General features: G+C 39.0%; 1 protein-coding gene across 7 annotated transcripts in view; it reads right to left on the bottom strand.

The window, feature by feature from the left end:
- Positions 1–12,935, bottom strand: part of kmt2e (lysine (K)-specific methyltransferase 2E) — a 98,046-nt gene extending 85,111 nt beyond the window's left edge. For 2 of the 7 annotated variants that reach the window (XM_055653176.1, XM_055653178.1), the window contains exon 1: positions 11,853–12,934. The gene's annotated coding sequence lies outside the window, so the exon portion shown is untranslated. Of the gene's footprint in view, positions 1–11,852 lie in introns of all 7 variants that reach the window. The other 5 variants (XM_055653180.1, XM_055653179.1, XR_008725239.1 and 2 more) reach the window with 4 other exon arrangements.
- Between the last annotated feature and the right edge of the window lie 255 nt (positions 12,936–13,190).

The raw sequence follows: 13,190 nt of genomic DNA, 5'->3' as shown, positions 1-13,190 counted from the left end.
AAAACAAGGCAAACCAATTCATGCAACAAGAAAAGTTACTAGACATTCACTTTTAATTACACAAATTTAAAGATACATTCTTTCCCAAAACATAGGATGATTCCAGTGTTGTTTGAAAATAATTAAGAAATTTTATGTCCAGCCAAGATGACAGGCAGGCCTCACTTTAATAGCTGACTCAAATAACAGTAGTTTGAACACAGACTTTCCAGCACCCTCCGTTCCAGAGCCTTTCTGGATTATCCCGTTTTTCCAGCTCAACTATTGAACCAAATACACCCCTGGCCTGCTAATGACACCCCTTCCGTGTCTCTGAGGCACCATGGAGTGCCAGAAACTTAAGAAACAAATATAAAATGTACACCGAATGTGAATGCAATGCCCTGCCAACCTATCCCCAGTGTAAAAAAAACAAATACAATCTAAGTAAGTTCATAAAGAAATATGCAAGATGAAGAAACAAGATATTTGCAAGTATCTGCAGGGCATGAAATAAGAAAAACTTACAGAAAAGGGGAAACGTCAGGAAACGGTAAGACAGCCAACAGGGGAAAGAAGTGGGAGAGAAATAAAGAGTAATAAGAGAAAAAGCATTCGAATCCAAACTATTGTCAATAAGATTTAACATTATTAGCAAAGTTAAATAAAACTTTGTGCGGTTACTTATCAATACTAACTGCAAGTCTGTACTGTTTACCTATTCTTCAAACATGCAAAGCTAGAGCATTTTTACCATATTTCTAACATAATACAGCAAAGCAATAAAATAACTACGGGGAGGTAAATTTGCCATAAGGTATAAATCCAGGGGCCATTATGGTGAAGAAAGCTTAATAAACTGGTACACAAAATTTTATTTTTGATTCCAATGCCACAAGAAATGAGCTTTCCTTTCCAAAATTAGTCTTTTGGGCTCTTATAGACAAAGGCTTTATAAAGACTCTGATAACAGTACATTTTGTGGTCTTCAAACCTGCATCCTAAATAACATGATATTCAATTGCCCAAGACCATTAACTAAATTATTTTATGTTTGCCAACCTTTAGACATTAAAAAAACCATCAAAAGCTACCTTTTGTTTGTCCAAAATATGAGTAGACTTTTTGTACACTATGTGGTAAACAAATTCAATTCAATATAAAAGACCGATTGTTAGTATAAAGTGCACCATTTTAGAAAAACATTTCCCTAATTAGCATTCAAATTATTGAAATACAGCTGAAAATAGACCTCTGACAGCTTGGTTTTCAGTGTGTATTCATAAATTTGTTCAATTTGGTGCAGGTTGAGCCGATTCATCAGTCTCAGTCAAGAGCTTAAATGTATGCAGCATAATAACTTCCCTCCCATGTGCCATTAACAGCCAAGACTTCAAATTAAATTTGCAGTAAGACAGTGAAGTTCACGGTGGTAACTCTGTCTTTTCATTCAACACCTTGGAGTAAAAAGTGAGTTGAGAATTGTTCAATGTCTTTATCAAGCATAGAATTCTGGATTATAAACATGTGAATTAGGAGCAGGGGTTGGATAATAAACCCCATCCACATGCCCCAACATTCAACTAAGATTATGACTGATCTGCCTGTAATGATAACGCCTTATTCTAGCTACTCATAATGTAACTTTTCATCCCCTCTGCATTACTAATCTCCATTAGTACAGTCACTTAAAAAAATTGCTATTCATGTCCTAACTCACAAAAATGTCCTAATTCACATCAACTATTATATTTTGGACAACAGCTTCATGGCATCTGAATCAATGCAGAAATCCTAAAACAAACAAACATTCCATTTTAGATTAATTTCCCAATGATTAGGAAGACTTCTGGATAAGCGGTTAACAGTGAAATTACTCTGTGATTAGATTAAGACAGGAGTCCTTAATTATCCAGTTTCTTATTATCCATGATTTCCCTCATGCTGCCATTGCATTACTTGTATTCATATGTTTCTAATAAGATCTGGGGTACCATTGACAAACTAAAACTGCTATTTACCTAATCTTCCTCCTATCGGTCTCACATTGTAAACATCAGCTCACCCAAAACCCTGTACGTCCATCTTGTCCTATAAAAAGATTTTCATTGTTGAACTACTCCAGATCCTTGTGTAACAATTGAAAATGATCATTTTCATCTTCAATTCTCCTCATAACATCATTCAGCTCCAAAAACCCAATAACTCTACATTCTGCTGGCAGGTGATGAATCTATTCGCCTCTTTCCACATCACCCTTAAAGGCCAGGACGTCACATTGTTTGTGCTGAATAACCTGGAATTCTTATCCAAATTTAAATGCTTCTTTACACTCCTCTTCGCCTGTGTACTTTCTTAAATCCAATTTGTTTAATTACATTTATTACCCCGCCCCCAGGTTTAGTATTTAAATCTTCAGCAATTTGTCAATTTTTTATTTGATAGTATCTTCTACAAGTTAGTGCAACCCATTATTCTATGATAAAAGTGGCGCATAGAATTTCTATTAAACATATCTTTACACAGAATCCTAAGGATGTGGAAATCAGAATTGCATCAATTGGCTGAAGGGAATAGTGTGTATTAAATAAGAAATTAAAGACAAGAGAAAAGGGAATAGAACTCCAAGTTGACAGGATAATATGAAGAGGGGGGATTTGTGTGGGATTAGTAGTATTGCTAACATTATTTGTAATGACTAGAATGGGATACAGACAAAAGGATTTCTTTTAAAATGCAACAATTTCAACCAATCCATACAACCTCCTCTCCCCTACATATACATTTGTTCATGGTATTGAGCATCAATAACTACAGAATAAAAGTTGTTTTAACTTTATATTCTGCTACACAGATCATCAGCAGAACAAAACGTAAGTGACAGAAATAAGCATGCAAGTGATGGGCCAATTTCATACACAACCCGAACATCAGTTACAGCAGCTGAGGCATATGCAAGTTTGCAAACAAGGATTTCAAGGCTGATTTGAATATATGAATTTTAAATTAAAAAGGGATTGGGTTGTGTAAATGAAAGGAGGTTCTAGTAGTTGAAGAACATGTAGTGGATAGATGAATGTTGTTCAGAGAACAATACAAGTAAATGATGTTAAACACAAGGCAGAAGAAACTTGTTTTTTAACAAAATGTTAAAAATGTGGAGTCTGATATTAGCCAACATTAAAAATGGATTGTGCAAGTAGATTCAGGAAAGGCATCAATGATGTAGATGGATGATGTTTTCCATTAGGCCTCCAACTGCTAAGTTCAACTACAGGACTTAGAACTACAAGACTTAGAACTACAGTCACCAACCTGAATGACTACCGCCCGGTTGCCCTAACTCCAATACCAATGAAGTGCTTGGAAAGACTGGTCCTCTCCCACATCAAATCCAGCATCCCTGCCTCACTGGACTCATCAATTTGCATACAGGGCAAATAGATCCACAGAGGATGCCATCTCACTGGCTCTTCACACTGTCCTGACTCACCAGACAGGGCACGTACGCGAGGATGCTCTTCATAGACTATAGCTCTGCCTCCAATACGGTTATCCCCACCAAGCTCACCACCAAACTCCACCAGCTAGGCCTCAGCTCACTGATATGTGATTGGATCCTGAATTTTCTGACGGAGTGAGACTGGGCCCGCACCTGTCCTCCACTATCACCCTGAGGTTGTGTACTGAGCCGCATGCTCTACTCCCTCTTCACACACGACTGTGTTCCTGCATTCGACACCAACACCATCGTCAAGTTTGCAGATGACACAACGGCAATCGGGTTGATCACCAACAGTGATGAAACAAACTACAGCGGAGGTGCAGAACCTGGCGGACTGGTGCTCATGTAACAACTTGTCACTAAACACCTCCAAGACCAAGGAGCTGATTATCGACTTCAGGAGGTCACAGAAGGGGGAATATGCCCCAATCTCCATCTACGGGGACAGTGTGGAGAGAGTGTCCAGCTTTAGGTTTCTGGGCACTCACACCTCAGAGGACCTCACATGGTTCACCAACATCGCTGGGCTGGTCAAAAAGGCACAGCAACGACTGTTCTTTCTGAGAACATTGAAAAGGACTGGTCTGCCCCAACAGCTGCTGACAACCTTCTACCGCTGCACGACAGAGAGCATACTATTGTATGGCATCTCTGTGTGGTATCTCAGCTGCACGGAGGCAGAGGAGAGCTCTTCAGCGCGTCGTCCACAGAGTGCAGAAGATCATTGGAACACCGCTACCAGCCTTGGAGGGCATCTACCACACACGGTGCCTCAGGAAGGCCGTCAGCATTCACAAAGACTCCTCACACCCTTGTATAGGACTGTTCGAACTACTTCCTTCCGGCAGACGTTACAAGGCCTTCTACGCCTGCACCTCCAGACTCAGGAACAGCTTCTTTCCCAGAGCTATAGCTGCTCTGAACCGGCCCTGCTGAGTGCTCCCCACCCCCACGGACTGTCTCCCTCGGATGGTCACGTCACACAGACACATCTGCACTTTGGTCTGTTTTGACTATTTTACTGTTGTAATGTTCTTTCTACAAACCATGTTCTCGGGGTATCTAACCCTAAATTTTAGTAGTTATTTAAGTTATGATGTCGGATGGAAACTGCATATCCAAATCTCGTTGCACTTATGTGCAATGACAATAAAATATATTATTATTATTATTATTATTATTATTATTATTAGGACCACAATAAAAGATCGAAATTGTTTCTGAGGAATTTGGAGCATATGATACAATGCAATTTGTCAAGTAGTTCAGCCAAAAGTGAACATCACCAGAAAATAAACATAGGATTTGCAATGCAGGCAGCAATCTAGCCTCATACTGCCTGTTTAATTTAATGATTTATGCTTCCAGTTGGACTTAATTACACTGTTCAGTAGCTGCTGCATCACCAGGGAGCCAATATTGCCAATGTGAAAACTTAAAAAGGAAGTCGAATCATACTTAGCGCAGCTGTTCTAGACTAAAAAACCATTAAGAATGGCATTAAATGGGATAGGCCACTACCAAGTTTACAAATTCTTAATTGGAGCTTTGGCCATGAAGGTGAAAAATTGATAAAAAGTTAACCTGCATCCACAGATGGACACAAGGCCCTCCACACATGCTCAAAAGAAACTATAACGGCTAATTATAGAGGTCCATCCCAGGAGACATGCCAAGGGAACCTGAATGTGGTACTGGAAGTTCACAAGTTCCATTATTACATATATCAAATGCTAAAACCTACCACCTGCACCAATGTTCTCAGTCACTATTCAATTTACTATACAACCATTACTTAAGAACAAATATATATCAATCAGGACTTGCTCCTAACCTAAGGAACTGCAGATGCTGTCAACCAAAGATAGACACAAATTGCTGGAGTAACTCAGTGGGACAGTGAGCATCACTGGAGAGAAGGAATGGATGACATTTCAGGTCGGCACCCTTCTTCAGACTGAGAGGGAATCTAGAAATATGGATGGGCAATGTGTGAAAACAACAGGCTAAAGCAGGTGATAAGGAAATGTAGAATGGTTCATTGCTAGCTATTGGGAAGATGACAACGTGGCATACAATCAGTAATATTTAATCAAGAGGACAGTAGAACAAGTTGGAGAACTAGGATGAGGGAGGGACGGAGAGAGGGGGATAGCAATGGTTACTCAATGTTCGAATAATCAATTTTCATACCGCTGCATTGCAAGTTTTCCAAGCGAAATGGTCGCCTCCTTGACGAAGAGGCGACTTTTTCCACGTCACCTCCCTCGTGGCCTAACAGCTTGGATTGGAGCAGCCTTTCCCGGAGACGGGCCCTGGAGCATCAGCAGTAGGCGCAGCGTGGACTTTTCCATCATGGAGCGGGCGAACCCTTGCCGAGGGTCATCAGAGAGGAGTGCTCCGATTGCTGGCCTGGTTACTTTGGCATCATGGGGCTGTGGTCCGCGGAGCTTCTAGCCGCGGGCGGGGCGTGGACTTACCATCCGGAGTCTGGGATCCCTTGCCGGGGATCGCCAGAGAAGAGCTCCGACCGCCGGCCTGTGGCCTATAACATCCTGAAGCTGCGGTCCCAAAGTGTGTTTGACCGTCCCGACGTCGGAGTTTTGATCATCCCGACGAGAGGGCCTGTACATCGGGCCATCCATAGCGGCGACTACGAAGGGTTTATGGCCCCGACCATGGGTGAACAAAGGAGGAGGACTGGCTGAAGAATGCTGTGGTGGATGTTTGTGTTAATTCTTATTGTGTATTGTGTGTTCTTTTTAAGTGTATCGCTGCTGGCAAATTCATTTCACTGCACCTTCGGGTGCATGTGACGAATAAAATTGACTTTGACTTTCATTTTAATTGTCTGTTAGAAGGTGAAACACTGTCTCCGAGTCTCTCTTCACAGGCTTTGACCAACTCCTACAAGAGTGTGTCTAACCACCCACCCTTGGCACTACCATCATAGATTTATTGTTCACAACCATTGTGCAAAAATATAACTGGAATACTGTGCCATAAGGAGATCAGAGGTTGGATGTCCAGGGGCAAATTATTCACTTGACACACCAAAACCTTGCAAGGAACCAATCAGAAGTGCGATAGAATATTCTTCACTTGGCTGGATGAGTACAGCTCCATGGACAATCAAGAAGCTCAATGACAAGCAAGGCAAAGATTGGCAACCCATCAGCACCCTAGATATTCACTCATTCATTCCACAACCATTACACCATGTGAATGCTAACCCTGCACTAATGCTACTCTGATGGTTCTAGCAGGTGCAAGGTATGTGAAGATATCCTTGCCAATGCACTTTTGTCTTGTATGTTGTTCTCTATTGAGGTAGAATAATTGCTCCCTAAACCCCTTCTTTGGCAAGTTCACATATGGCAAGTGCCTCCTAATACATTAAATGCCTGGAATCAAATGATTTTGCAAAGCAACTTGAAGTCAGCAAGCAGTCTTTCAGCAATTGCCCTGTAGACTTTTGCAATTTGAAACTACAGAAACCACGAAGCACCAGAATTCATAGCAGCCAGAAAGAAAATTCAAACAGCAGAAATCTGTAAGCAGTTAATCATCCTGATATACTTCACTCACTGGGAGGTTAATAGCCCTTTCACATTATCTGTTCAGCTGTATCAGATTAAGGGAGGGCATTGGCTGGACAAGTACTGTCATGCTTCGTCCCCAAATATATTACTATATAACCTGAGGAAATTGTAACAAGGACAGACAATTGCTAAGAATCAAACATTTGGGGAATAAATGCTGGATTTCCATTTCCTAGATTCATCTTCGGTATTAAAATTGGAACTGGTTGAACAATGCTGCCCTGTTAGATAATGGAAAGAGAAAACACAAGTTATGACACCTTGGACGTGCATCTTTGAGCCAGCAATGTAGTTTGAAAAGTGCATGGCTAAAGTTCTGCAATACTTTTCTCCCCTATACATGGCAATATCCGTATTTCTAGCACTATATTTATATTAGATTATCAACATTTGCATTATTTTAATTTTCTTGGTAAATACTAAAACGACCTCAGTAACTTAACTATTTTATACTTCATATAAATTGGTTAGAATACTTGCCAAATGAGCTCTCTAAAAGGTTATTGAATATGCCACAACAAATGCATCTTATGCTATTGTCATTGCTAATTTTGCACTTGCTATATGCATTTTTAACTCAATTTAGTGGGAAATAATAATTTCTTGTTTTTTGTGTTTTTCTTATTTCAACTGAACTTCTCACTGCATTACCATACAGTGATTCAGAAAGACATGGTTAGTTTATTTATAGAATAGAATATCCAAGAACATATCCAGATATATTCTTCATCCACAAAGCTAATACTTGAATGAACATTTAACTGATAAAGAGCTTCTGATGACATGAGCACATTAACAATTGAAAATATCATATTTTGTAATTATATACTGAGATAGGTCAGCTCAAGTTTAGTTTTCAATTTAGAGATACAACATGGAAACAGGCCCTTCGGCCCACCAAGTACCCATTCACAGCAGTTCTATGTTCTCCCACTTTCTCATCCACTCCTGACACACTGGGGGCAATTTACACAGGCCAGTACAGACTCCACACAGACAGCACTTGAGGTATGGATCGAACTCGGGCCTCTGGCGCAGTGAGCCAGCAGCTCTACCAGCGGTGCCTCTGTCAAGTGACAAGCTTTGTCGTGAAACCTATTCTGTAATATTTTGAAAGCAGATGCTTATAAATATCCACGTAAAGAAAAAAGGGCTTATGTAGTGAACTTTTAATTCTGGTCATTGATCCAAGTGTATAAAGAAATAATAATAAACAATATATAGTCTATCAGTTTAATAAATATTTATGTTAGTTGTTGTCCACTGAATTATACATTTTACTTACATCTGTACATATAAAATTGAATAGTTATTAGCCCAGATACAATGGGATTGCAAAGGAAAGAATGCAGACATTATTTACGAAGAATGATGCCTACGCTGGAAAGCTGTAGTCAAGAAAAATTGATAATCTAGGTTTGTCATCTTTGCAAAGAAGACAAAGGCAAGGTGGAAGAGTAAAGAAAACTTCATTGAGGTGTGTAGAATGTGAAGCATAATCCCACAAGGAGGGTCAAAACCAAAGGGCGTAGATTAAAAGGGCATGGAAGTATTTGAGGAGAGAGAAAAAAATTTTCCCCTCCAACTAAAAAGGTAGCAGAGTGGTAGAGCGAGAAATCTTCATCACCCATTTATTCTACACTTGAAGAACCGTGGCCTGCAAGATTTAGGATGTTTCGCGGAAAATGGGATAAAGTTGTGTGATTCTCTTTCAAGCAGTTAAACACCGAGTTATCCATATTATGTTTACTATGCTGCTCTTCAATTAAAGGTGCTTATAGTTATTTGTGCGGTTTTGTCAGGCTGTTATATGTATAAAATTGTTATATATATTCACAATCCTTTGACTATGCCTCAACCAAATCTACTGAGACTGCTTCTTTAACCCTAAAATGTTCTGTTCACTTACAAGATCTGAGGGATTTTTTTTTAAATATACAGAATGGCTGATATCTGGAACTCATTGCCAGAAGAGATTAAGGAATCCGACTCAATCACAATATTTAAGAAACGTTTATTAAGGGCACTTAAATAGGCATGGTGTAGAAGGATACAGACCAAATGTGGCCAAAACAGATTAGTGTGCATGAGCAAAACTTATGTTCTATACTTTGATTATTCCATTTTGTTTGCTATTCTTAATTGGTTACAGAAATAAGTTATTGGTCTTATAATTCAGCAAATTTAAATATGTTAATTGGAGCTGAAGGATATGCAAACATTAACTTACAGCAATGCTGCAAGGTCCAGTAGTCCATCAAATTGTAAGTGGGATTCCAAGTTTGCTGGGTGGCTAACTGCACCAGTGGCATGGTACCAAACCAAGCACACCAGGGATGACAAAATACTATCTAAAATATGATTAATACCAGTTTTCCAATATGAGAAATGGGTGTCTGGACATCATACAGGAGGTAGATGTGATATCTCTCTCTCTCTCTCTCTCTCTCTTTAAGTCAGATCATACACAAAATTAAAATGTAAACTGTAATTTAACCAGATAGAAGCCAATGGCATACATGTGCCTTGCATTTGGGTTTAATTAAGTAAAAAATAATATATTACCATGTGTAAGAGACAATTTACACAGGCCAGTACAGACTAATCTAATTTCAATTTTTTTTAAACATTTCCTGTTCACCAGAGACATTATTGCATGTTTTTATAAGGTATTTAAGACTTCCTGCTTGTATATGGTTTGTTTCTACCGCAGTCCCCTTTTTAAAGATAAAAATAACAATGTGCTGCACAAAATTTCATATTTATACCAGTTTTTTTTGTTGCACTTGGGGACAGCTGCAGTTAAAGAATCATCGATATTAGTTTATGTTACTTCAAAAATGCATATCCAAAATAGTGTCTAAGAACTTTTGATTGTCGAGTTCCTGTTCTGTCTTCATTCCCATTAATATTTCAACGCATTGTATATATACTTCCGTGCACATCCAATTAAAAAGGACATTGTACTATATTAAAACAAGATGTGATACATAAACATTGTCAAACCCAAGCTGTCAAAAATGCAACCTCGTACTTCCTTACTTTTGGGGCAAAAAAATAATTTCCTTGATTGAATATCTTCACTTGTGCGATTGCTGGTAAATATTTTTGCTCTGTTTAAGCTCATTTCGGCACACTGGCTAAACATAAATACATGGACCACTTCAATTTATTACAATTACTAAATCCCAGAACATTACTTTGCAAGTGTACTACAGCACCTTCACCTGCAACTTAAGGCACCTTTAAGCATTAAGCCCCCTTATCTTTTTACTTTCACCATTAAAGAATGAAACAAACATCGTTAATAAAATACACAAAATTTTAACGTAATCATATCAGAAGATATTGGACTAGTTTCAGAATGACATTCTGAAACATTTTTTTCGAAACCTTCGCAATTAAAAAAAACATTTCTAAAACCCTCAGAATGGAATACAAGTTGAGGCTAATTTATAGTAAACCTATTAGATATGTTTATAATATGCTTCTATTAATACAATGACTTAAGGTAGACAAAACGAACACGGCATGGGGTGTGGAGAACTCAAGTCGATTAGATTTACTATAATACCAACTGTCCGCCATTTTTCCTAACAGCGTAAAGGACAAAAGAGTTGCTTTGGACACTTTAAGCATTTATGTTCATAATAGCCAAATTTTCCCGAGACATTTTGGGAACATTTAACACATTTTACTTATTTACTAAGTAGCGACGGGTTTAAGGATAAATATGACTGTACCAAAAGAAAAGCATATCGATTTAAGTACTCATAGGTTGATCTGTCAAGAATATCATTTTCAATAAATCACGAAGAAAGTTGGAAAGTAATGTATCTTGATTTTGTTAAACACTTTTGATCACAAATATTAAGAAAAACGATTAAAAAAATAACTTCCCTTTGCCAACCTTCCAAAAGGTGGAACCATTTTTGTGATTCCGCACCGAAGCCTATTTAGAATTTAGAAGTGTTTACAAAAACTGTCAATGAGAACTAAAGTGAATTGTGCAAAAGAAAGTTTCGTCTCCATCCTAATGCACTTGAATTCCTAAGATAAACAAATCCACCCTCCCCCAATATGTTGTGGTTCCACGTTTGCAGTGGTCCATCTTCCCTCTCGAATTCGAAGTACGTTATCCGTTACCTGAATTGTATATTAAAAGTAGTTATTTTACGTGATTTCTATTTTAATAGAATGTTTAATATTGACTAAATAACGGTACTGTAGATATTTATTGAAGAAGCACTCAGAAAAAAAGGGCAAAAATATAAGCAATACTTTAGCGTGAACGACGTACTATATTTTTAAATCTCTAGCCTTTGCTAAATTCCTGTCACAATTAGAGAGATGACAGTATGTACTAAACAGACAACATATGGCATAGACGTATCTTTTCATCTTGAGAACTAAAATGGAGTAAAACGGAAATGTTTATTTATGAAAGTCCCAGCAAAACCAAAGTTAAAGAACGGTGGGACTCAAAATATGACACTAAAAAATCATATAGATTGCCATGATATATATATATTACACGAACATATTCTATACACCTACGTTTATACATATCGTGTTGTGAAGTGGTGTTGTGGACTGTGATTCCCTGAATTTAAAAAAACGGTTTCCCTAACCCGCCATATTTCGCGTTGTCAGTCAGTAACCAACCCTACCACCTCGGTCGCCACAGACTCAACGCGTATATATAGTTTAAATTAGACATTTCCTCATAAAACGTCTTGGACAGATGCCATGTAACATTGTCTTACCTGAAAGGTCCACCAAGCCGATAGAAAGTCTCCGTTAAACTCGTTTTGCCAAACCAAAACAATGCAATATAATCTCCACCACAACGTAAATATACAAATAGTCCTATATTTCTAATCACACCACAGCGTTGGCTGTAATTTCAAACTCAACTACCTTTCTTCAGAAACAGGAATAAATGCGGAACTATTGCAGGGTATCCTATTCCGCAGTAAAAAGGTTTTTAGTTTTTGTAGACAGTCTCTGTGGGATCTGTTGCTATCTCTGTGTACGATTTACTCCCCTTCTTTGGAAAATGGCGGCTACGGAACGTCGTTCTACGGGGTTTGCCGGGTGGTGGTGAAGGGCGGAGAGCCCAGCACGCATGCGTATAAAGAAGCGGTGAAGGAGCCCCCTGGTAGCATTGGCATTTCGTTTTTGGCTGTAGTGGCAGCGCGTTGAAGAAACCAAATCACCATGGTTAACGTAAAGTGCTACTGCTTTGTGGTTAGAGGTGAAACTGTGTATTAGCGTTGAGTCAAGCGCGTGCATTTTTTTTTTTTTTTAACGTTTGGGTAACGTTGATGCTGTTATATCTATGTATAATAATTCTATAAAATGGCGCATTTTCCAGTCAAAAAGATAAATGTTGCGTGTTCGATGTCTTTCTGTGAGTGACTTCCTTCTAGACTCGCCATTGGCCATGGAGCTGCATGCCGGCCTCAGATTGGCTGTCAATGACGTTATTCCCACTGCATGCAGGTGGAGCCTAGCGCAAGATATCTGGTCAGGACGGCGTTCATAAATATGGACTCCATTATGGGGCAGGATTGGCGCTCTCCTGTGGGGGAAAATCCTGCCGACCGCATTCGACCCGGAGCACTCGGAAAGGACTAATTCTACTGCACAGGTCTACTTTTAGGCCATCAGTGTCGCCCTGCGAAAAGTTAATAATAAGAATAGTTTGTGATCGTGCCTTGAATCTGCGTCAAAACAAGATGGCGACAGTTATGTTGTTTGTCGCAGGTTAACCCTACGCGTTTGATAGTCCACGTGATCGGGATAAATTCCTCTGCTGCATAATAAGGTTGTGGGACTGACTGACGTCTGAGCAGTAGTTTCCATGACACTTAGTTTAAGGCGAAAACGTTTTTGAAGCACCCCACCCAATTAATATGTACAGGTGCATGGGGTTTCGTATCTTTGTGTGACGACGTTTTTAAAGTTCGCTATTAATTTTTGATCTCCAAAAATAGTTTGAGGTCCTAAAGTAGAAACTTGATAAAAGAGTGTCAGAAGAAGGGTCCCGATTGGAAATGTCTAATCATTCCCTCCACAGATGCTGCCTGACACGCTCAGTT

The sequence above is a fragment of the Leucoraja erinacea genome, chromosome 22 (assembly GCF_028641065.1).
Source record: "Leucoraja erinacea ecotype New England chromosome 22, Leri_hhj_1, whole genome shotgun sequence".
Taxonomy (NCBI): domain Eukaryota; kingdom Metazoa; phylum Chordata; class Chondrichthyes; order Rajiformes; family Rajidae; genus Leucoraja; species Leucoraja erinaceus.
Note: the sequence above shows the minus strand (reverse complement) of the source record. Positions and strands in the feature narration are given on the sequence as shown.